At 40.6% G+C, this 26,633-nt stretch overlaps 1 protein-coding gene across 6 annotated transcripts in view; it reads left to right on the forward strand.

The window, feature by feature from the left end:
- The first annotated feature begins 10,616 nt into the window (after window positions 1-10,616).
- The window catches only part of GREB1L (GREB1 like retinoic acid receptor coactivator), a 132,335-nt gene continuing 116,318 nt past the window's right edge, over window positions 10,617-26,633 (forward strand). For all 6 annotated transcript variants that reach the window (XM_066329737.1, XM_066329764.1, XM_066329790.1 and 3 more), the window contains exon 1: window positions 10,617-10,809. The gene's annotated coding sequence lies outside the window, so the exon portion shown is untranslated. The remainder of the gene's footprint in view (window positions 10,810-26,633) is intronic.

Genomic DNA, 26,633 nt, shown 5'->3' on the forward strand with positions numbered 1-26,633 from the left:
AGACAATTCAGGCAGTGAACTTATGTCCAGCCCTGACATTGCCTGGGTTCTACTGGCTGTGGGGCCAGTGGAAGTCCATAGCTTGAAATTTGGGCTGCCCAAAATGATTGTGTTAATAAATACCAAGATAAAAGAAAGTATGTTATTTATACTAAGTGACATGGATTTACAGAAACCAGATTTTGCTGAGATAATCTGGACCTTTCTCAGAAGAGTAAGATGTTTTCATATAAAGCTGCTAGATGCGTGAGGCTTTAGTTTTGTGGAGCTCTTTGATGGAGAGCTTTATAATATATCAATATATCAGTTCACAATCCAGTGGTTAACTCTATCAGTAGTCTTAATGTTAAACAATCATTGTTCAGTATCATTCATTGTTCAGGGTTATTAACTAGTGAAGCTCCACCTAGATTGTCTCCTAGCTATTTTCCATTTTGATCTGTGGTACAGAAAAAAAACATAAACTCATCATATGGCAACAGACCAGAGGAACAGAAATAAAAATAGGCCACTGATGTAATCAGATGGTAAGCAAAAAGCAAGCATATGATATGGTGCCTTATTACAGGTAAACATGAATCTGTATATCTAAGAACAGAGAATGAAGGCCACAAAATTAAGATGGGAAACTATACTTTGAAGCAGTGGCTCTGGAAAAGACTCATGAAAGAGGGGCACAGCAACTGAGCAGAAACTCCCACTGAAAGAGGATGTAGAGGGATAAGGAAACCTTTACATGTACAGGCAAGTTCTTGAGTTGGGCTAAGGAGGATTTTGAGATTTGTTACTAATCTTGCCATTATTCTGAAATGTTTGGTCTAGTCCTCTTATGCTTGGGTCTGGGAGGATTGTTGTCACATTAGCGGGGGGAGAGATCAGTGTCATTTTGCTGTGTTAGACCCAAAGCATACACTAAAGAGCTCCTGATGATCCAGGGACTTCTCTTATAGACAAGAAAATGGTGTAATGCAGCAAACAGGATGCTGACATTTGTGAAAACAAAGCTTTTTCTACCTGAAAGATTGATTTCTGGTTGTTATCAAGTATAACTTTCCTGGAACTGAAACTATTCAATACAAATTTTTCTTCTAGATGGAAGTAAATACCTTTGAGGTCAAGCTTTCTAGCTTCTACCTGTGCCTGGGAACAAAATTTTGTCCCATAGGATAGTTATCTGAAACAGGAAATCCTTATGCACTTCTGAGGAGAAATGTAAGACTGTTTCTTTCACTAGACTTCTGAAAATAGCAAATTAAATAATAGAATCATAGAATCGTTGGGTTTGGAAAAGACCACTAAGATGATTTACTAAACCATCAACCCAGCACTTTCAAGTCTGCCATCATTCTTTTTGCAAGGGTTTCCTCAACCTCAGTATTTTGCCCTCATATTTTGCTGTTGGACTTTTGCTTTTGCACAGAGCAGCCAATGCCAACACTTGCCCATGTCCCTGTATGAGGATTTATGCATTTGCAAGTTGCCTGCATCTTAACACCTCACCGTGCTATTTCTTGTCATTTTAGTTACAGCAGCACAGTGTATGCAACCAGGAGGCTAAAAAGTGCCTAAAAGTGTCCTTTCTTTTTTACTGAGTCACTATGCAGTCGGTTACTGAGAATAGAAAAAAGGAGACAACTGGAGAGAGCACCTGCTCCAGCCCCATGCTCAGGACAGGGCCAATTTAACACTTGCTGCTCTATGTCTTTTCCAGTCAGTTGTAAATATGCCAAGGTAGAAGATTCCTCAGTCCCTCCAATTAGCCAGTGCTTGATAGGTTCCCCCCCCCCCCCCCCCCCCCAGTGTTGTGATGGAATTTCCATTCTTGTTCCCTGATAGGCAAGTAAGTGTCAACTGGTGTTTACAGAGAAGGCAGTATGCTTGATGGCGATGTGATGAAGGACAAGCACAGGGAGGTGGCATTTACATTCTTCAGCTTGCTCTTGGTCTTAGTCGTTGCTCAGCAACTCGTCTTCAGTGAAACCAGATAAGATTTGAGTAATAACATTGTTCTCCCAGTCAGTGGGCAGTTAAACAACCAGGTAGTTGACCAAAGTGTTTGCTGAAGTCAAAGCAGATTCTGTTTCGACCAGTACTATAATGAGCATTGTGTTTACCTGCCTCCATTTCATGTCCATCTTCTTGTGCCAGTTTTTTTTAGTGATTTCTGGTTCCCTCTTTAGTTGCATCTCTTGAAAGATTTTATAAACTGTTCCAAATATCTGTCAGTTTTCAGCTCTGATTTGCTAACAGCACTGGACTTCTCCCTCGAGTCTTCACCTCACAAGTGATATGCTTTTTCTCCTACTCTCAACTTAATTTGGAATTGAAAAGTTCAAAGTCTACCAATTTTCAAGTTTACTTTTGCAGAATGTTCACGTTCCTGGTGCTGATTGAACAGCAGATGTAGACAGCACCCAAACACCAAGAGAATAGCATCTGGCAACACTAAAAATTGCCACCACAGCTGGAGCCACCATCTGTAAGACATCGCACAGCTCATTTGGTACTTTAGGAAAAGTGTTACTCTCAGGCTGTCTCTTGAGGAGGTTCCTGCTGAGAGAGACAAAAGTATGCCTTATTTTCATTTGGGGGTGTCAAAACCCCAGAAAATCTTTGGACTTTCAACTACAAAACATTATGTAAAACTGAACTTATGAGGAAAAACCTTCCTCACAGGCTAAGGGAAAATAAAACAAACAAAACTCAAAGCCAAACAAGACAAAAACAAAATCCCAATCAACTAACCAACCGAAAAGCAAAGAAGGGCAGGAATACACCATAGATATTCATAGATTGCTGAACGTCATGAGTGAACGTACTAAGAGGGTTAAATGACTTTTTGTTAATTCAGATGAACAATAACTCTTTTTATCAAACTGGAAAACCCAGAGGAATTTGTTTTGCATAACCTTGATCCGCCCTTTCTCTGGAGCTACTGCAACATGGGCCATTCTATACAATAAACACATAACGAGGGAAATGAATAGAGATTAACCCATAGCATTAATAAGTTCATGTTTTGTAGCCCTTAGGATTATCTTGCTCTTTTTGGCTGACTGGACAGCAGCTGTTTTTGGAACCATTTCTAACCAGCAGAGCAAACAGGCAGGTTTCCTTCCCTGCAGACAGTGATCACAATCCTGTCTGTTTCACTGACAGGAGGTACCAAGAAACTGGTACAAAAAAGCAAATTGTAAATAAACATGACCTGAAACTACAGCTTGCTGTCAGGAGGATCCAAACATGTCTGAGCTGGAGCTGGGGGCCATAGATTGGCTGTCATGGACTCCGGCAAAGCCATGCAGGGAGTTTGTGCAGCAGCCTTCCCTGCTGGCCAACCCACAGATAAATCCCATCCCCAGATTGCTTTCAAAATGCTAGAAGGGCCTCTCCATTAATTCTCTTTCACTGATGCCACGACAAGACCCACAGAAATCCAAAAGCTCTACAGCAAGTTGTTAGCAAAGGTAACAAACTCCCTGTGCTTTTTTTAGTACCCTTAGTTCTTGAGAGATGGTAAGACAGAAAAAGACAGAAAATTACACTAATTTGATGAAACAGCTGATTTCCCTGAGACACAGATGAATCCAACTCAGTATTAAACCCAGTAGTTTTGTGAGACATTAACCTAAATTAATCTCCCATGAAAATTACACACAGAGAAAGAGAAAGAAAAAAAAAGATGGGTAGTTGGACAAAAGTATTTGTAATTAATACACTATAATTCACATACAAATTTATTTTTGCAACAAGATTTGTAGGCATAGATACTGCACCTTTTAACTTGATTTGTTTTCTTTTTCTCTTTTGTTGCAGAAACAGGAGAAACAGCTGGGAGATGAATAACTAAAGTATTCTGTGTCTGCACAGCAGCAGACTGCAGGTTGAGACACCTCAATGTCAGGACCCTGGAAGCTGCCCAAGAGAGGGATGGTGGGTATCCAGCATGTTTCTGAAGCTCTGTGGGAAACCTTCAGTGTGGAAAACTCAGCTGCTGGCAGGTCACACCCCATGGCACACACCCATTTTTCTTTCTGTGCTTCAAGAGAATTGAGCCAAGCTGTCTCTGCATTCACATATCTCTGTAAATTATTCTGGAGAAGACGGAGATTTTATAAATATGGGAATAGATATCTGTGTAGACTTAGATGTTTGCCTTCACAAGACTAAGACAGTGTTTGAGCCAGTTAAGATACAGTGAGTACTGGACTGAGCTCCTTTACCAGCTAAGCTTTTCATTAGCATCAAGTCTGGTCTACCATGATGTGTGTTGAGCCAGTAGGAAAACTGGGAGAGTAGGGAGTTACTGTTACTTCTGGCAGCTACACAAGCTCAGGAATTTTACCATAAGCTGCTTTAAGTAGGATTTTTTTCTGTATAAAGGGAACAGTGGCAAACCCATGAACAGCTAGGGTTTGTGCAGTCTTATCTACCTCACCCTAAAAATATTTTCCATCTGTAAGAACCCCAAAAGCTCCAACACATCTGTACCTTTCTGGCAAAAACAAAACAAAATCACAAACCAAAATGAAAATTTGATACCCTAGATAGATAAATCTGCATAGATTATAGGTAGTGGAAAACAGTAAAAATTCCTTGCACTACAAATATTACACTTAGGCCAGGGGTGACAGTCCACTAAAGATATGGGTGCTGTAATTGTGAGATGACTGGTTTTCACCTCTAAAATTACCGATTTCCGTGTTTTGACTCCAATATGGATCCAGGGCCATTTTCTCTACTATTTTTAACATACTTGTAGTTCATAAGCAGCACCTCTTATGCAGTGCAAATGTCTGTCTAAGAAAAGGGCAGCAAAAATAAAGTAGCAAATGAACTAATTGCCATTTCCCAGCTGTAGTCAGAATAAATATCCCAACAAACATCAACCAACACTAATGAGGCCAATTTGAATGGAACTCTGAGCAGCTTGGTCTAGAGGAAGTTGTCCCTGCCAATGGCAGGGTGTTGGACCTAGATGATCCTTAATGTCCCTTCCAACCCAAACTATTATTCTATGATTCTTCAATGGAATTATTCTGTAGAGACTATTAGTCTATGATTCAAGTTTGATGAGAATCACTTCTCTTACTGATAACAACTACAGGAAACCTTGCAAATTTGGAATTTAAAAAACTAACCATTTGAGCTTTATTCTTCAAACTATGTCAGTGCTATGAACCCCCCCCCACCCCCCACCTGTAAGCTCTAAATGCAAGTGCTTATATGAAACTGAAACTTCTCTTTTTGTTGTATATGACTAACTAGCCAGGGGACTCACAGCCAACCTGTGAGTGGTTCTGTTGTGCAAGTCAAATGGTGAACAACAGGGAGAATTTTTTTTATATCCCTGTGGTAAATGATCTGGTGACCCCAAGGAGATGGTCAGCATTCCCCCAGTATTGGTGGTGTGTAGGTGCATAGTCTGACCTAGGTCTCTCAACTCTCTAAAGTCAATGAGAACAAGAGAAGAGGGATTGCCTTTTGAAGGTGTTCATTTAGAATGGTATGAAACTGCCAAGTCATTTTCACTGTCTATAAATAAAGACAGATTAGATCTCAAGTTTTATACCTCTGAAAGTTAGGCAAGACTGCCTCCTCTGTAAGTCAGTCCTATTTAAAAGGATTATTTCACTCTAGGCTATAAAATAATTTGATTCAATTAGATGTGTTTAGCAATGGAGATGTGTCAATTAGGAGTAATGGATCTAGGTTTCAGTAGTGTCTCTGAAGGAGCAACCCATGGTGAAAAAGCCAGAGCAGACTGGAGCATTTCATAGAACAGTCAGTACTATGCATGCCTTTTCCATTTTGTCGAGATTGCTTTTCATATGGTCTCACACTTTGAAAATATTTAAACAGTAGGTAGCATTACTTTTTGTTACATACAATTAGCTAAGTAGCCTTGGCTTGCCCTTTTTTTTTTTTTTTTTTTTTTTTTTAAAAAATAGTATTTCCTGATGAAAAAAAGACTAATCTATTTCTAGACATCCCTGGGGAAAAAAACAAGTCTTTGGTCTATGGGCCTCATGAATATACTAACCATGCATCCAAAGATACATGGAAATTCTTTCTAATGTAGTTAAAGTGAACAAATACAACTACCAACAATATACAACAATCAGAAAACACTTCTTGAATCATTTTAAGCAGTCACCATGCTTTTAATTTCTCTGTTAAAAATTATTGTAATATTGATCACATTTTGTTGTATAGTAAAAAATCTGTCACTATCTTCTCACTGAAAGAGGTCAAAATGGACTGTGCTAATCACAGGTATAAAAACCAGGGTCCATCCAAAAACCTGAATTCACACTATGTGATTCATTTTACTCAGCTACATTCTGAAGTAATGCACAGATGAGGTAATAAAAGTGATTCCTTGATCAATAGCTAATGAAAATGATTCACTGAAAGATCAATAAATTCTGAGTGAAATATGACATCAAAATTTGTATTAAAAAAAAAAACCACACCACAAAAACTATGTAGAGTCAGCTTTGACAAGTGCTCACTTACAGTTTTCCTTAACTGAGAACATACTTTTTTGCAAGACATGTGGTAGTACCAAAAAGGGGTAGTCCTTTTTTACTGCCTTATCTGAAACAAAATTATTTAGAAAATTATGAAGATACACACTGTCTCTCATGTAGTCCATTTTCCCTTTAGCTGGCATCCAGGCTGCTATTAAGGACAGGCTTCCTAGCAAAGGAAATGCTGTCTTGCTGTGCCTTTCATGATGGTTGCTGTACAGTTACCAATCTGTAAATGAGAGCTGACACTGCAATACCAAATATTTTATAGAAGCTTCAGAAAAATGGAGAGTCTGTTATAGTTTCTAGAGTCAGTGTGACTGAGATCTAAGTGATTAACTCCAGGACTTTTCTACAACCGTCTGCAACCATCCTTTTCTTTTTGTGAAGTGATTATCTCATTAACAGGTTCTAAATGACCTAAAAGCCTATGAAAATCAAAAAGGAATAGAAAGCATATGCCTGTCACTGACTATGTACCACTGCCGAATTTCCAGAAAAGCCTAATGAAGACTTGCTCAAGTTTTGTGGAGTGAGTAATAGAAAGATAAAGCAAGTATGTTCTTATTAGTTGTAGGGAACACAAACTTGTTTCTTTCATCTTGCTGTGCACTGTCAAGTTTTTTGGTAGGAGGTGTGCTAAATATTCATGCTAAAAGCACGGATGCCAAAATATGGATTTTAAAAACATTTACATGAAATAATAATGATAAGGAAGCCTAGATATTATGACTTGGAATTGGAATTACAGCAGTGTCTGAGCATCAGATCTGAACTCAGTTTAGCTCTGACCTCAGACTGTCTGCATTAAAGATATCTAATTCTATGTGCTTTCACTCCCCATCTCCATCTCATCTTTTCTGTTTCATCCTATCCACCTGTTTCATCCATATAGAATAAATGTTTTTGGGGGAATAGCTCATTCCATAGATGTCTCGATGTTAAACAGACCAAATAATATCAGTCCTAATCCTAATTACAATATTACAACAAGGAAAAGGATAATTCACATCAAAATAATGAAGGGGTAAAGTATAAACCTTAAAGTATGAACCTTAAAGTATGAACCCTAAAAGATTATTGGTGATTTATATAGAAGGATAGAAGTTATTTAGAAGGTTCAAACCAGAATTACCCATCAGGATGGTGGGATTCACATTGGACCCAAAAAAGAAATCAAAGCAAAGTCTGCAATCAGATTTTAACAATGACAACACTAGGTCTGTGGAATTCAGACACTTCATTCAGGCAAAATTTAATACCAAAGGTTTTGTAGGCTGGATCAACTAAAACATTGATACTAAAACAGGATAGAAATTACTGGGTTTAATATGTATGAAATCAATAGTTCACAAATAATAATAAAGCAGAGTTCTCTTGTGTGACTATTTCTTTCTTTCTTAGTGTTTTTTGAAACCTGATTCCTGAGGTTGGATACATAAGATTATCAGTGAATATTTAAATGTAACAGTCATGACAACAATAAGCACAAGCTGCAGTTCAGAGAATGCTCTAAGATGAACTTAAAACCTTTGCTCATAGGATTGAGAAAAAAGGTTGAAATCTGTTGGAAGTTTGCCTTTATGGCATGGAAGAGGGAAATGGGCTTCCAGAGCACTATATCATAAAGGACTTTATTCCTACTGCTCTCAAACCCAACAAATATGAAGAAAGTGAAGAGACTTTCACTTATGTGCAGAGTGAAATGCAATATACAATGAAGGCTCAGGTCTGAATGATACCTATCAGCTTCTGTAGTTCCACTGGGCAGTGACCCACCAATCTTTGCACAAAGCGTAGTATCATATAGTCTCCTTATACAGTAGTCCTTTACAACAGAATAAAGGTGATGGTATCTTGCCTTGTGCGTATGAGAACGACCAAAACCCAACCTGTGATAAACAATTTTCTTTTATGCTGCAGAGTCAGCAATCAGAAAATGCTGTTTACTAAACAAGGTGGTTTTTATGGATGCTGCCTCTTTACCTCAGTATTAATTGACCTTGATTCCCAGAGTGAGTCTCTAATTGCTGTGTGACTGCATATCTGCTGTCAATAATTCTGAATGATTGACTTAAATTTCTCAAATTTCTCACTGCTTGAAGTTGTGTTCCCTCAAATGTCCTTTTGTTCTTGATGCCATCATGTTCCCCAAACTGTGTGGTCTCTCTTTTATTTCACTGCAGCAGCTGCTGTGGTATTCTGCATCTTCTGTTTCAGATACATGAATGGCTCTGTACATTTGTGTTGTGAATATCATGGCTTCAAACCCTGAAAGACTTTTATGTCCCAAAATGTTCTCATTGCAGATTTTATCCTGCCATCTGATGTGCAATATGGCCCACAGATGGTACAGATGAAACCACCCTACAAGCTGTAAATGTTGATAGTCAAAATAAGAAGTTAGAACATATAATTAATGTCTCTTCCTTTTCAAAAAAGCAAAACAAAAATATGTCCAAATAGGAAAAGTGTTAAAGCCTTAAAGCTACCAGAATAATTCTCACTCATTCAGTACATATCTCTAATTAAAGTCAAACACAAATTTTGAGGAAAATCTAGACTGCAATTACTGGGATCAATTTAGATATAATTAAGTAATCTGAGTTAGAGTTATCATCTGCTATAGCACAGTATTATACAGGCACCTTGATATGCTTTCACGTCTCTTACAAACCTTTAATAGCAACAATAGTTACTATCTAAATCTGTCCAGAGTCCCATGGCAACATTATCTCAAAAGGACTGACACTGACATTACTTAATTCCATTTTACTTGTGTGTAGTATCAATAGCAGAGTTATACACAGCATAATACACAGCATAAAAATGAACCACTTAGAACTGGCAAAGTGACAAAGTTTGGTCCTAAAGCCTGACCTGATTTGGTAAATTCTCTTAAACTCTGACTCAACTAAATTTTTACCTACCTGTTGTTAAGGCTCATACTATTAATGACTTTATAAATACAGAAATACCAAGATGTTTAGGCTAATGGAGGCAGCGTGTCTTCAGGTAATCCATGGCTGAAGCCCAGCTCTAAGCAATTCAAGCGTGTGAATAGTCCTCTCAAAGACAACTGATGTAGCTATTCACATAAAATTTGCATGAAATCAGAAAAGTAGCCACTGAACAAGTCGCAAAGCCTTATTTGGGAGGTCCCTTGGGTTTGAACATTAAATGAACCAAGACTTTTTCTGCATTAATCAGAGTCTTGGCTATAGCCAAGAGCTCCAGAACTTCCTTGCATTCATTCGCCTGTCACAATTCTCATTGCTGGACCAAGCAGCATTTTTTGCAGCACCACACTGTTTCTGTGCCTCCTCTACTTTCTTCATCTTTATCAACCTCAATTTCATATCAGACACAAATGTACTCAGAGTCCCCTTCTCCTGTTTGCCTCCAGCAACCTCCTAGCATGCCAAATCTCTTCAGCTTCTACTTCGGCATTCTTGCGCCAGCTCCATTGCTAACTAAACCCAAACACAACATGAGGTGATCCTCCTGCCCAAATTTCAGCTCTGCCCAGCGTGCCCCCCAGGGCCGTCTCTCTGAGGGCAGATGGCACACCCGGTGCCATCTTCTCCCCTACCGGTCACCGAGCCACGCTGGATATATGGCAGGTTTTGACCCTCCCTAGCTTGGCTCCTCTCAGTGCGGGGCTCCGTCGCTTCCCTCACAGACTGGAAACATCCCAGTTCGCTCCGTCCCCGTCGAGTCCTGGCCGCCAAGTCCCGAGCCTCACTGCTCGCCACCTGCCCCCTCCCCTAACTCACGTTCACACGAGGGCCCCTTCCATCACCTCAGTCCCTGACACGATGCTGGCACCCCCTTTCCAGCCCCGCCGCCCGTGGGGCACGGCCGGGGACGCGGCCGCCGGACACCCCCGCACCTGAGCGCGGCACTCCCGCGGCCACTGCCCGCGCCCGCGCCCGCCGGCCCCCGACCCCTCTCCTCCCGCTGACAGAGCAGGAGGGGCGGCACCTGCGGGTCCGCCCCATTCTCCTCCCCTCGCCTCCCCTCCCCTCCTCTTGCCGAGAGAGAGAGAGATACCGAGAAGACCCGGAGGAAGGGAGAGAGAAAGAGAGAGACGGTGGCACCAAGGGCGCCGGGAGGGACTGCCTGAGCGCAGTGCTCGGCGTGAGGGGAGGGAGGGAGGGGGATATTAAAAAACCCAAAACAACCCCCCAAAATTTCAAATATTTAAATTTAAACAAAAAAGTGAGGGAGGTGTAGAAGGAGAGTGCTTCAACTTTTTCTCTTTCTGCCCAGCAAGGTAAGGGAGCGGCGCGGGGCTTTGCTTCGCTTTCTCGCCGGTTTCTGGGAGGGCACAAAGGTAGCGGGATCGGGCGGCGGCGGCGTCTCCGCTGGCGGAGTGGCGCTCGGCGTTGTCACCCCGCGGAGCGCAGTCCCGGGGGCGGCGGGGGCGAGCTGCGGGCTGCCGGCGGCGCGGCGGGCAGCGCCCGTGTCACCCGCGGGCTGCGGGCGCCCGTCCCTGGGTGGGCTCCAGCCCTTTGTTACCGGCGTCTTGGATCGGGGCGGGGGGGGATAACCCGAGCGGATGGGGCAAGGCGGGGGCGGGAGAACCGTGGCCAGGGGCCTGCGGGAGCCAAGCAGCCGCTGCGGCCGGGCGGGCGGCGGGCGGCCGAGCCCCGGGACGAGGCGGGCGGGGGGTGCAGGTGGCTCAGCCTGGGAGCGGGCGGCGAGTGCGCGCCCCCGCCCCGCGCTGCCACGCGGGCGGCCGCCGGCAGGGGGCGCTGGGCCGCCTCGCCCTCCGCGCCCGCGGGAGCTGCGCCTGAGGCGGGGAGCGCCGGCCCGGGTGGCCGCGGGACGGGGGAATCTGCGGGCGCTTCTGGGCGTGTGCAGCCCGGGATTGAGGAGGGAGGGGAGCACGGGGCGCCGGCCCCCCTTCGCGGGGATGAGGGGCTGTCGCTGTGGCGGAGGGACGGCTGTGTCCCCGGGAGACGCGGTGGCGGCCGCGCCGCCCCGCGGGCCGTGTCAGCGGCGGCCCGGTCGTGATGCTCTCACCTCGGGGGCAGCTGACCAGCACCGCTTCTTTGCTGTTGGGAAGTAAAGGTAGAACGGGGGAAAAGTGGCTGGGTGAAGCCGGCGGCGGCTCCCCGCTGCAGCTGACAGATGTACGCAGGGGCTTTTAGGTACCGCGGGTCCGGCCCTTCCCTCCCAGCGCTTCCCGAAACCTCCGAAAGATAAAAACTTTGTGTAACGCCGTAGGATTTCGGCCAGCTCAGCGGGTGGGCCAAGCGTCGCTGTTTGTTTAGGCCCCTAGCCTGCAAATAGTCATCCGTATTCCGAAATTTAGGAATTATCGATGGTTAGATGTGTTTGAAGTGGGGGAGACTCTTTCAGTTACCCGTCGAAGAATATTTCCCATGACTGCTGCTTGTCAGCATGTTTGCTTCGAATACGCTGAAGATAGGACCTTTTTTACATTATTCCGTTTGCTTTTCTTTGAATTGCTGCCTTTTCAGACTTTTTCACTGAATGATACTTCGAGTATTATTAAAATAATGCTTCATATTGTTCATACTTCATTGATACCTTGTTACAAAGAGCTTTTTAAAAGACGGAAATAAAATGCTGCTGAGAAGAAAATGTGTCTTATTGCCTGACTAGGAATCACCGAAGCTTTATTTTGCTTAATTTATTTTTACAGTTATTACTGTAACTTTGAGAGGTGAAGCAAATAGGTGCATAGTTCAGTTGCAGGTATAATTATACATTGTGACTTCTGGGACAGGTAAAGCTTCCAGCACTTTTACATATTGTAATGCACACCTAACTTTGGTTTTTATTAAGGGATATGTCCTCTAAAGAGAAACAAGGATGGGTCTTACGTTGATTGAAAAGCTTATTACATATGTGCTAGTGGATTAAAAAAATCTTTACCAATTTTAAACGTTATGCTGTAGAATTTACTTGTGAGTACAACAAAAGCACTTATGAAGCTGGAAGATTAGCTTGTTAAATACCTCATTGCAAAGGAGTAGGGATTGTGTGAGGGTTCTCAGAGCTGTTGGGAAATATTTAGTTATTTGTAATTTTTAACATTGATGGATTTTGTACATGTGCAAACTTTTTCTCTCTATACATAATAGTATTCTCAACTATTCCCGACAAAATGCTCCAGAAATTCAATGAATAATGCTCAGTATGTGCCTACCTGTTTAAATGATTGGGTTCTGAGCCCTAAAGGTTTAAGTCAACATCTGTAAATACAGATAAAAAATACAGTGTATATTTTTGCTTACTAGATAAAAAATACAGTGTATATTTTTGCTTACTGTTAGGAGCATTTGTGCAAAACAATTTTTTTTTTCCTAAGGTGTTTAACATTAAAAAAAATTAGCTATAAGAAACAATCTGTACATACTAGGCATTTTTATTGGTTGGGTTTGGCTGTAGGTAACGTAATGATCATAAATAGCGAGGATTTTTTGATAAGGCAGTTTTTAAGTCCAGTATGTAATACTAAAGGAAATAAGCAGTAATAGGGAAGCTGATTACTGAGCTTTTACTGAGAAAATTAAATTACATGAAGTTTCTTAAGATTACATGAGGACACCAGAGATGAAAGGAGGGGTGATCGGACTGTGTGAAAAGTTTGTCTAGTATTCAAGAAAAGCACATTTGGTTCAAGGTCTTCTGAAACACATAGCTACTGGCATTGATATTTGGTGGTTCAGCAAGCCATGTTCCAAGTATTTTGCAGACGCAAGGTAAAGGAAATTTGAAGTCCGGTTTAGAGGAGACTAATTAGTTGCTATGGGATATAGAGAATTAAGGTTTTTTTTAAAGGGAAAGATGTCAATACCTGGAAGCCAGTCACACTATGAATGCTGGGCTCTTTATTCAGTGTAAAACTAGACTCAGTATAGACTCAGTCAAAATGAGTTCTAGGAAACCTTTTAGTGAAAGCTGAAAAAAATGATTGAATGGATTTCTCTTTAATTTTCAGTGTTTCTAGGAAATTTGGAGTGGGCATAGGACTGTAAGGACTTTACTTTCAGTGGTGTAACCAGCTTTGTAGTACCCTTTATATTAAACATGTGGCTTTTAAAAGTGCTTTTTTTGCTTTGTATGGTTCTTTACCATATGTTTTGTATTTAATTCTTTTAATGACCACTGCAAGGCAGCCAACTTTGGGTAAATATGGCATCTGTTAACTACTGCTTAGCAACAGTGCACAATAATCAAGACGGGAAGTGAGGAAGAATACCATGTCTAATTGAAACTACAGGGGGCATTTAGCTAGGTAGGATGTAATTAACAAAACATGGAGCTTGGACGTGATATTAAGGCATCACATCTTGACTCTCACCAGAAAAGAATTGTGAAATCAATAACATTAAAAAACCATTTCAGATATTTGGCTTTATACCTCAGAAGAACAGCCTCTTTGAGATGTATGTTCTCTGCCTATTCTTGCATAATAATTTCTTGCACATAGTGCAAAAGATGCATTTTCTTTTGTTTCTAAAACACAATTGTGAGGAGGAGAACTGTTGGGAAAACCAACAAATGAAGGCATAATAAGCCTTAACATTCTAACAATCATGTCTTTTAGAGAATTAGTCCTGTGAACCGAGTTCATTAGATATAGTAAGCAATTAAGATATCTCTGATATCCTGAAACAGATTACAGCAGCAGTCATAAAACAACACTAAACTTTTACAATTTATGTGGGTTTTTTTTCCGAAATTGTTACTTTCCTCAAATCCTGTCTTGTCATTACTTTCCTTAATATGTTGAGAAAAGTATTACTTGTAAGAATATGTGTTCAAAATGGTTTTGCCTAATGTAGTTTCAGGTTTTACTTTTTAAAAATTCCAGACCTGATAATTTTGTTTTTTGCTGTATTCTGTGTGGAGATACATTCGGTTTTGTTTTTTGTATAACCTAAATGCATCTTGTTTCTAAGAACTCTGGAGATAGTCTTCCATAATAAGGAGAGAAGTAGTGAATAAAGTTTCAGTGAGTCATTGCAAAAGCTTATCTGCAACTCTGAGCAAGCTACTATAACCCTTGCCAATGGATTTGAATTTGCAAGTAGGTAGTGAAGATGACCCAAAACCAAGGTGCCATTCTCTGAAGATGCATGCACTGGTGAACTATCCAGTAGCATTAGGCTCTTAATAATTAAATAGAATCATTGATGTTTTTCTAGTCCAGAGGTAAAAAACACAGGATATCTGTTGGAGGAACTGATAAATGACAGAAATTTGGAACAGTGGTTATTCACAATTGAGACAGCCAAATTTTGTACACTGTTGTTGTTGGCTTGGAAGTATCAAACAGAAGTATGGAGTTCTTACAGAAATTACAGGCTGGATCGATGGGCCGATGCCAATTGTGTGAGGTTTAATGAGGTAAAGTGCCAAGTCCTGCTCTTGGGTCACGATAACCCTGTGCAACACTACAGCCTTGGGAAGAGTGGCTGGAAATGTACCCAGTGGAAAAGGACCCAAGAGTATTGGTTGACAGCCAGCTAAACATGAGCCAGCGTGTGCCCAGGTGGCCAAGAAGGCCAATAGTATCTTGGCTTGTATCATATACTGTCGCCTGCTGAACCAGAGCAGCGATTGTCCCTTTGTATTCAGCTCTGAATGGGGCTGCACCTTTAATTCTGTGTTCTGTTTTGGGCCCCTCAATTCAGGAAGGGTGCTGAGGTGCTGAAGCATGTCCAGAGATGGGCAACAGAGCTGGTGGTGGTTCTGAAACTCAAGTGCTATGGGGAGCCACTGAGAGAGGCAGGATTGCTTAGCCTGAAGAGGCTCAGAGGGGACCACCTTGCTAGATGGGTGTTGATCTCTTCTGCCAGGTCACAATTAATAGGACAAGAGGAAATGGCCTCAACTTCCACCAGGAGAGGTTTAGATTGGGTATTGGGAAAAATTTCTGCATTGGAAGGTTTGTCCAGCAATGTGACAGGGAAGCTGCTGAGTCACCGGCCTTGGAGGTATTTAAAAGAAGTGCAGTCATGGCACTTACAGACATGGTTTAGTGGTGAACTTGGCAGTGCTGGGTCGATGCTTGGACTCAATGATCATATAGATCTTTTTTGACCTAAATCATTCTATGATTCTGTGATTCTAAAATGTAATTAGTTTGGTTTGGATGACTGCTGAAGCCTGGTGAGCTGGTTTCTGTTGTTTTATTCTGTCACACAGTAATGTCATAATGTCGCAACTTCTGTCAAATTCTTTTGGGACATGAGAGACCATAAAGAATTGTGTAAATGACTACTTTCATTGAAGTGTATTTAATGTTATTCTCACTGAGTTAGTGTTTTAAGTTCCATGGCACCTCAGATGTTTAGTAAAAAACCTCCATATACTTGACCTGAAAATCTTGCATCATATACTGTCAGGTGCTTGGGTCAATTTGCATTTAATTTTTTTTAGAAGTTACACTGCACTAACTAAAAAAAATGTTCATATAATATAAAGGATGGGGAGAACTATATGTTGTGACATAAAATCACGATAAGAGTAAGAAGGTAGGGAGCAGCCTGAATCAGTATGATGAGATATGATTGATTAATATTTCTCATGTAAGGTTCTGGAGAGATTATTTTGAGGTAGGTTTTCAAACTGCTGGAGCTGTGAACAGAAAACAGTGTGGGCAGACCTAAGATACTGTTACTTAAGAGATTACCAGACATCTGTTGTACTGATTCCATGAACAACCTGGAGTGACTAGTTTTCTGAAATGCTCTGCAGAGATCCTCTTGTTCTCTGTCTCCTATCTCTACCACTGTCTGTAATTAGCTCTTTTCAAGACCCTTGGTGTGATGTGATCAGAGCACTTTGAGGCAAGTGAAGAAGTTAATTATTGAATGTAGCTGTGGTCTGAAACACATTTATTAATAGTCTTCCTTTTTAAAATGAAGATTCATCTATGTGTCTTACCAAAAGTGGTGAGATTTCCCTAGCACCTACAGTGTGAAGCTTCTTAAGATGACTAACTCTTTTAAGCTGCTGAACGTTTTCCTGGTACTCCTGTCCTTTTGCACCAAATTCTGCTGCACCTCCCTCTGCAGCACTGATTTATCTATTGAATGGAGTGTACAGCACCAAAATTTCAGAGAAATCAGTGGCCTTTTTTGAAAGACTGTTTATGCTGCTGTTTTTCACTAGAGCCATACTAAACTTCAATTTGGCTTCATAAAGAAGCATTAATGTTCATATGAATCATTTGAGAGATATTAGGATTCGTCCCTCCCCATCCCCTTTATTTTATAATGCTATCCCCAACTTCAAAATGTACTTTCTTACAGACTCCCAGGTCTGTATGCATAAGGAAACCTAACCTTTGATTTGGTAGAATTCCCTTATGCCACTCCCCTTCCTCTCCCTTGCATTATTTCCTTGCATATATTTCTTTTAAAATATAGAGGTGGTCATATGCAGTTGTAATGCCAATGCTTAGAGAGACTTGTGTGTACTCTGAGTTATATGGTCCCTTGCTTGTTATCACTCAGGAGTAATTGCGTAATTAGAAGAGTGTTTGGAAATTGCTGTGAGCCTGATCCTCCAAAGTCTTTCTAGTAAAGAGGAAATGATCACTTATTAAAAATATGAAGTGTGGCAGAGCATTCTGGGCTTAGTGAGATCCAAGATCTTTCTCCATCACACCCACTTCAAAGAGCCGATGTAGTGGTAAGGAGCAGCAAACGCAGATAGCTGAGCTCAGCTGCTTCTGATGCTGTAAGGAATCTGGGCAACTACCTCTTTACACTGGAATCCCTGGTGAAATAGGGCTGTTCAGAGTAAAGTTTCATGAATATTACTCTTGCCTACCCATGCTCAGAATGAAGTGCGCATGTTACAAAACTTTGTCTTGATGGCTTGATTTGGGATTTGCAGAGAGCCAAGTGCTGTGTTCCCTGTCCTAAGCCCTGTGTCCTTTTCCTGCTGGTACAGTACTTCACTGCCATTAGTTCCCTACTAGCTATCTTCGTGGTGATAATGTGTTTCACAGTACGATTGCATCTCAGCTTTGCCATTCAGGAGAATAAGCCATCTACTTTTACTGCTTTTGTTCCTGCCTCACTGACCATCTCCCTGTGGCTTCCCAGGAAGTCTCCCAAACTCGGTGTTGCTTTGCAGCATTTATTCTCCTGCTCTTTTACACTTTAAGTCCACTATGAGAACAGTTGTTTCATAAAGGAAGCTTAATCTTGTAATTTCTTTAAACCACTTATACAGAATCAAATTCTTAATGCAATTAGGTGATTCCTTTGGGAAGACTGAGAAATAGATCTTGATTTTTACAACTACAAAGCACTGAATCAAGAAACAGCTTCCTGCCAGTCATGTTGTATGTGACATTTAAGAACATAAGTGGTTTCATATTCTTGTAAAAATGCTTTCAAAAATTAATATGTATAGATAAGATGTTAAGATACTGTTGTTACTCTCTTTTGAATCTTAACCTCTTAGAGGGAAGTTTCTGATTGTGAGAACAATAAGAAATTAGGTGGGTTAGCCAAGTGATCAGTACCACCCCAAAGAGGAGCAGTTTTGAAGAAAACATAGAGAAGGATGAGAAATGCAAAGCCATTCAAGAACATTTTAATGCCTCCAACAGAGGCACACAGAACTACCAATGGGATATATTAAAAGCAGAAGTTCAGAGTGAAAAATTATGCATATCCTCACAGTCCCTTTTGCAGCAGTTTCGGTAAAGTTTGACAGTTAGTCCCTGCCATATTTTTTTCCCAGTAGGAGTGTCAGCAGTCAATTTTCAAGCCTTTTAAGCAGCATGAAGATAACTTGCTTGCCAGACTGTGGACTTGGAGGAAGAAGGTGAAATAACAATCATGATTATAGCAGATGTGGAAGGTGAGCTGGATTTCAGGGGCACGAAGATTAAAACATTATTTATCACAAACTTTTGTGTCAAGAGCTATGAAATGACTGTATCTAAACATACAGTGCTTTTTTGTTTTGTTTTGCTGCATTAACTTAGTAATACTCTTCTTTCTTACGACATATCTGAAAGTGTTTTGGGTGCTGCATGGAAAATACATAGGAGGCAGTTGCCTCCTCCAAAATACTCAAGACTATCAAGGATAGTGTGTATGTTTGTGCATGTACGTATATATACATATAAGAAAGAGAGAGACATTAGAGAGAGAGAGAATTAGGAATGCTGAGATCTAGTATCTTACTGGTCCAATACATTAGTGGGTCTTGGAAGAAGACTCTTTTTTTTTTAATGATTGACTGGCTGAGATTATTTATACTGATTTTTTGTGTTCACAGTTTGCCTTTATAGACCAGAAGTTCTTAGTGGGTAGTAGATATGCCATGGGTAATGTTATTCAAAACAGTATGCCTTAGAAGCTTTTAAACAAAGGCCACCATCACAAAAAAATCCCAATTTAATTTTAAACAGCAGATGTGACCTTGTGGCAGAAAAGCCTGAGAAGGAAGGGGGGAAAAAAGGGATTTTTCTGTCTGCTCTCAGCCGTCATAATGAACAGTGTTGCTTGTTGACTATCCATCTTGGCAGTTTTATTGAGGGAAGTCTTGTGTCTGGTGTCTGTGCAGACAGATGCTCAGTTTTCATCTGCAGCACAGCTGACTGGCTTTCTGTCAAGCTTGGCTTTGGAATGAGTCCAGTTGTCATGTGGATTTGGTGTAGAAAGAGGGAGTTGCAATAAGAGTTAAGCACTCCCCTACACAGTGCAGTACAGGTTTGCAGCTCCATTTGCTGTCACTGTAGTAAATCCATTTCTGATTATGTGCTAAAGCCGGCCAGATTAACTGCTGAGTTGAACTTGTGAAGTTGCATGTGTGTTGCCAGAGCCCATCCTGCTGGAAAAGGCAGATCTATATAACCTGTAGATTCAGAACAGTTGAAAATTCATCCTAACATTGTTCCTTTGATGTCTGTTTGAAGAAAAAAAAACATGTTTGCTTTTGATTACCATGTTTAAAGGATGCTGTCCCAGCAGTGTAATAAATGAGAATTGCATCTGGGACTTAGTTTCAGTAAAAGACAGTGTTCTTCCAGATGCTTTTTAATTGAATCTTCCTGTGAAAATGGGCTCAACTTTGAATTCAGTAACATGCAGTTCAGGGGTTTAGGGCTGAAAAAGAGAAAGGAATGCAACAGATGCTGCATAGTTTTGGTACTTCTTATGTCGGATGATACTGATACTTTAAGCTTGTGTTCTCTATTGTGATTCACTATATAAACAAGAACAGCATGAACCTCAGTGTATAACCTTGACACGACTAGATCTTTACTTTGTAGGTCACTAGCAGTTTGTCCAAATTGCAAAAACTGCATGTTGGGAAACAGCTGAAGTATTTGCATCAATAAAACATTTAATTTCCTTTAACAAAAGCTGTTTTGTTCCTTGGGCTTTTTATTTTTAAGAAATGGACCTTCAGGTCTTGATTCATTGTATTCTAGCTGAGAATCACTGAGAACCTCACAGTTAGATTTGACAGGATAATAAGTCAAAACAATCAGTGCAGATCAGCCATGAACCAAAATACATCATAATATGTGTTGTTTTAATGGGATTTCAAACGTGGCCCTGCCAAGAGTGTGAATTTGGACTGGTTGACCTTCAGAGATCCCTTCTAACCTGAATGATTCTGTTGTTGATTGTAAAGTGGGGTGGTACAAAACCCATAAAACTTGGCAGTATTACCTATTGGTAAGATACAGCTTCCTGAAACAATTCATCTGGCCCAAGGCCTTTGCAGAGGTACTCAAGGAACAGGCAACTGGCAGCCTGAACTGTTTTGGTAACCTGTTTTCCTCTGGCTCTTTTTCTCCTATGTGCCAGATGGGCTTACTGTATATCCTCAGAAATATGTGCTGATTCACATCCAGTCAAACACATCAACAGAGAGACTCCATGAGTTCTGCTACTGGCAGCTCTCTGCTGCTCTTGTCATGTTGGTGGATAGCAACATTAATGGTCTGGTGATTGAGGCATCGCTGGGCATGTGTTAATAGGAAGGCTGCAAAGCTTGAGTGACTCCCTAAGAGGTTGTTTGGCCTGTCTGGGATGGAAGATTGAGCATCAAAGGGTAATAATGATACCTGATGGATTGACATTGTTGCATTGTCTAAAATCAGTCTGTCCAGATTCACATTCATTCATAATTGAACATTTTACTCTAAGGAAACTTGGAATAAGCCCAGTACTATTAATTTGAAACCTTTTTCAAGGTTTAAAATAAAACATGCACAAAAGGAGATACTTGTTATTTCAGTCAATCGCTTCTACTTCTTATTTTGTTAATTAGTGAGATTTGGGAACTGCAGTTTTCAATGACATGCCCTCCAGCATCTTTCTGTTGAGTTGTATGTGTGTCCATATGTTTTATTTTTCTGGACATATTGATTCTTATGTGATGATTCAGTACGTGGGTTGCAGTTTCTCCCTGGTTGCCATATTCTAGCTGAACACACTCCATATGTAGAGGAAAACCAGCCAAGTGTGGAAGGAAGGAGGTTGTGCTTTTTTTGTTGCAATTATGAAAAGTGGAATGGAGGCTGGATGATAAAATAGCTTTTCCTGCTCCAAGTGATTATATGAAAAAACCGTGGGAGACTGTGCTTTTGTAAAAAACATGACAAGGAGGGGAAAGAACTAGAAATTTGCAACTGCAGATTGAATTTTCTTTGAGAAATTCCACCTCAGGAAGAACTTGACTGGCAAATTAACAAGAGCCAGAAACAAGAACTGTTTTATGATTCATAGTTAATCCTTTGTCCCAAAGACAGGAGCAAGTGTATTTTGAGGCCATATGCCTGGAAGGAGGCTGGCCTCAGGATGAATTCATTAAAACAATTCTGTCCTCCCTGTTCAAAAGTGCAGTTCATGCTGAGAAAAACTGATAAATTTCTCATTAAGAAATGCCTGTTGAAAATGTGGTCTATTCTCTGTGTTGTCACACTGCCTTTCTGATCTGGAATAAATTACATAAACTGTGTTCCTTGCAGCCAGTGTGCAGAGATAAGAGAATACACTGGTGAATCTTGTGTCCATTTTGTCATTACGTGTGCCAGAAAAAATAGCCCCAAACTAAATATATAAGCAGAAAATTGTTTTAAGAGAAATGTCCCCTTTTAACACTTTGATGTCAAACTGGGGAGTAAATAGTTAAATGCAATTCCACCATATAGTCACATGAAGGATGATATTCAGGTTCTGATGTTCTTTGTTTTGGAAATGAGGTTTGCAGTTATCTACTTGCAGTTTTTATTGGCTTACCTATCCCTGTAGGTTATCCCTTTTGTAACTGGTTCTCTGTTTCTATGGATAAACTTATTTTTACTTAACAGAGCTCTTAACTGATGATCACTGTTCTTTACTGTTCTATTCTTCCACCCATCTTTTAATGAAGAATAATGCTATTATGATTCTAATAAGACTGAGAAACGTTCTTGTGTTTTGAACACTGCCTATTGCTATTATGTTCTGTGGCAAAAAAGGACGGGGACTTGTTTGGGTCATGCCCAAGTACAAGCTTTATTTTGCTGTTGAGTGGTTTAGTTCAAGGTAAAGAGTCAAGTTAAACTAATTATTATAAGAGACTGTGTTAGAAGACCTAGAGTTCTAAACTAGCAGTTTGAGAGATGGAGAATCCAAAGAAAATATGTCGTGATTTTTCTAAGAAAAAGATGCTGTAATGCAGTCTCCTCAGTCCTCATTTCATAGAATCATAGAATTATTGGCAGAGATTGGAGGTAAACTTGTGTCTTTTTACATTTCAACCAAAAAACTTGCAGTGTGTCTGGAGATACCGCCTTGGCCAGGGAAAAGAAAACGGAAATTTCTTCGGACACTGAAGGAAAAGCAAAATGGTTTACTTAAGAAAGGAGAAGACAACAACCTTTCTTTGCCCACTTAGGTGGTTCTCTCTCTCCTACCATGGCAGAGTGGTGAGAAGGACATATATTTACATGTAAGAGAAAATACCTCTTTTAAAACCTCTTTTATTATTATTATAATAAATGCTTATGCAAAGCTACGATGTATGTTTTTCTCCCAGTTGATGGTCTATGTATTAGCAGGTAAAGAGTATGGAGCTTTTGCTACCATGGTATATTTTGCACCATTTACACTGATGTACCAAAGAAACAAACCCCTCACAGTCCATAATTAATTTAATATTTATAAAGAAATTACTAACTTGCATTAGAGAAGAGTTGCAGTTTCATGTCTTTTTAAACCAAATTCTGAATAAGTTAGAAAAATAAGTATATCTATTCCTGAATAACTCTGGGGTGGCTGTCCTTGTCTGCCTGATTGGAAGGACTATTTTTGGTAATGAATTGGATTTAATCTATGGGTCTCTTACTCAGCTGTGAAGAGGCCAGGAAAAACAGCTGTAAAAATGTTCATGTTGGCCATGAATTTACATGAATTTAAGCAACAACTTGCTTGCTTTCACATGTATACTCAGGGTGATATCACAATGTGGACTTGGGTCAGTGGAAGATCTGGTTTTATTTCCAAATTCTGCCACTGAGAGATGGCACATGGCTTCTACATGCCTCAGTTTCCCTCTCTCTAAAACAGGAGTGTTGTTGGCCCAGGAGTTTTTAAAGCACTGTGTGATAGTAGTGATTTGATGTTAAGGTCTTTTATGACTGAGTTTGGAGGTCAAGACTTAGTTCAAGTCTCCTGGTCAGGTCCTTGGGCTGCTAAGCTTGAAACTTCTGTCAGAAAGCTTTAGACCTCAAAGAACAAATGGTGTTCTTGGCATACATACAAGCAACTATTTGGCTTTTGTGTTCAAACCTTCTGTTTAATTTCAGTCGACTTCATTTTAATTAATTGAATTTAGACATCGCCGTCTCTGGTTTGCCTGTGAAAACTATTTGCCATGCACAGAGAGTTGGGGCAGCGTCTCCACTGAGATGACTTTGTGCTGAAATGGATTTGAAAGTCCAAGGCCTTTGGTCAGTGAAGCAGCCCATGGCCAGGGCTCTGTTTACCCACCACAGTGGTGGTAACCTGCACTGGTGTCAAAGGAGTGGATGAAATGCCCAATGAAAATAGACTGTGTCTTACAGAAGGTCTTCAGCTGGCTAGAGGAAGCAGAAGTTGAGGAGGGAGTAAATAAAGCTCTTGCAGACCACATGCTGTCACAACCTTTCCCCTCCCCCCACACGCCTTTTTTTTCTTTTTTTTTTTTTTTTATTGGCCATATGTTTTAGTAGTCTAAGTATGTGTCAGTGGTAATCCAGGCTCTGTGCTTTTAAAGGATGATTACCCAGTTTGTTGCTGAAGTGAGACTTTTTCTTCCCCATTTAATTAATTTCTGTGAGGGGTTGTAATTGTAAACCTTTTTTTTTTTTTTTTTTTTTTTTTTTTTTTTTTTTTTTTAATTTATTGCAGATTACTCTTTGTGTTGCTAAATTTAACTCCCATCTCTTTTTGCCGGCCGCCGATCTGTTCCCCCGGTTTGTGTGATAGAGGGGTCAAACAAACCGGTTTGTTCCCTGGATGCTAATCTGAATTTCAGAGGTGCTGTCCTTCACCCCCGGGCTCTGCTCCCCTCCCCCTACTCCCTGATCTCTGCAAACAGCCTCCTCGGGTCTCTTTCTCCCCTCCATCCCACCCCCCACTCCAGCCCCTTCTTTCCTCCACTGGCTCACCAGAATAGTAAATGTCCATTATCCTTTCCTACTCATCCCATACACCAGTTCTCATTTAGAGTGTTGGATGTACTAGAGAATTAATGCTCCTGAAATTCAAATGGTTTAAAAGCCTGCTGGTCTGTGTGTTATATTAGAGATATCACGGTGCTTTTTTTTGGGAATTAAATTTTATGGATTTTCATGGGTTAAAGCAGGTACAGGGTTTTCTGATGAGTTTAAAAAGAAAAAAAACAAACAAAACGGTGGTGACTTTTTTGTCAGGGTATGATGAGAATCATCTTGGTTTTATATAAAATAGCGATTAAGAACTCCCCTCTGTAGGGAGTAATTTCTCAGGTCACCTTGGCGGAACAAGGAGAGGTTACTAACTAGCATTGGATCCCTGCTTGTAACCCATCTTCTTGGTAGTTCTCATAGCACGGATACAGTTAACCTCCTTCTTGCCTTAAAAAAAAAAACGAAACATGGCAAGTGGACGTGCAGAAAAGCGTTGCCCTTGCCCAGAATAAACCCTCCTACCTGTTATGTGGAAAACAAACCCACAAACATACCGCCCTAGTAGATTGAAATGTATGTGTGTCGGGGAGGAGGGGAATAACACGTAGGAAAAGATTTATGCCTTCCTTTGGGCTGTTGCTTGGTAACAGAAAATGCCTCTTAAGCCTATTTTTGGAGAGGGGAGGGGTGAAACTTGATTCAGTGGCCATCTGTCCCAAGCTGGTTGATTTCCTGTTGAGCTCTCCTTTGTTTCTGTCAAACAATTGATTCTTACCCTTTACAGATAAGAATACTGTTGGTGACATTGCCCTGAATCAGCAGGTTGCCTTGTGGCAACCACAAAACAGACCTATTAATTTTAATATTTTTTTTTAATGTTTAAGGGATTTCAGTTTTTCGGAGGCTACTGACTGTGGTTTTACTGGAATTTATTTATCTGTGTTGAGGTTTTGGGTTTTTTGGTTTTTAGCTCTTCGGGAATGCCTGCATTACAGTAGGCGAGTGTAATAAATGTAATTGAAACATTTTTAGAGAAGATGTAATAAACTGTTTTTTCAGCCTGAAATTGTTGGGGAAAGCAGCCATGGTTTTGGACCTATTAAGCCTTTTGTCAGTGGGGGGGAGCAGAAGTTAATTGAAGTCAGTAGTGAAGAAATCCCCACTGTTTCTGTGAAAACAAAACCCAGATTCTTAATTGCAAATGGAATATTTGCTATTGTTCTTGCTTAATTGTCAGAAAATCATTCTCTGTTTGACTGCCTCCTGATGTTTGCTTAGTAGTAGCGTGCTGGATAGATTTGAACTCAAGTTATTTTTAAGTCATCTGTTTTATTTATATCGCAGAAGCCCGTATTTTTCCTTTAGTTTTATGCATGCAGGGTACAAGGCCCATGCATATGCCAATATGTGTGTGTCCTCTCTAGCTGTGATTATTTAAAAGCATTCCAATACCATTTTCTTCCCTGCCCTGAATTTCAGCATTCAGAGAAGCATTTCATAGTTCCAGGTATCTGCTGTATCTACCTAAGGCATGTGTGACACAAAGAGACAGGTAATATCTGCAAAAAAACCTAGTGAAGTCTCTTAATGCAGTAGGAAAATGATAGTCACTGTTATTTCCTTCTTGAAACTCTTTCCTGGAGTATTTCCATGATGATATGTTACAGAGGAGAGTGAGAAGGAAAGACTTTCGATACAAATGTCTTGGCATTGAGTTTAGCCTACTTGTCACTCAGTAGATGAAATTTGGAGGTAATTCCCAAAGGTCACTTCGTAGACTTGGAGGTGTTAAAAAAGTTAATTTCCCTCTCTATTTTTAATTTCTCTCTTCTATTTTTCCCACATGCTTTCCAGATTGCTTTCCATAGGTAGGTTGTTTGCAGCTTTCAGCATGGTCCTGGATGCATGTGGATTCAGCTCTTTTTGAAGCCAATGGCAATATGCCTACTGAACAGTGATTTAGTAAGTGTTGGGTCAGGGATACCTGTGAGATTTCCATCCTTTTAAAAGAAAGTTGCATCTTTTAAAAGAAAGTTGGCTCAGTAAGGGAGGTTCATATCAAACCATGTGAAAGATCACAGGCCACAGGTTCAATCAGCCCTTTCTCCTTGTTGGTTGCCCATTTCCTCACCCCAACCTCAGCCTTTCCCCCTCCTTTGCTGCTATTTGTTTGAAGCATGCTGGGATCTGGCAGAATAACTGATCCACTTGAAAAACAACATAGTTTTCCAGGTCACTTTTCAGATGGATGAATTCCTTGGTCCAGTTTACCCATTGAGTGGCATGCCAAGCTTGGTGCAGTGTAACACAATGGGGTGAAAGTGATCAGTATTGAGTAGATTTTTTTTTCCCTCAAACCACTAGTGCCAAATGTACCGTGAAGTGTTTTTAAACATGCATTCTCTTTTAGGTTGAGAAAGCCTACTTTTGGATTTTACACT

This window comes from Sylvia atricapilla, chromosome 1 (assembly GCF_009819655.1).
Source record: "Sylvia atricapilla isolate bSylAtr1 chromosome 1, bSylAtr1.pri, whole genome shotgun sequence".
Taxonomy (NCBI): domain Eukaryota; kingdom Metazoa; phylum Chordata; class Aves; order Passeriformes; family Sylviidae; genus Sylvia; species Sylvia atricapilla.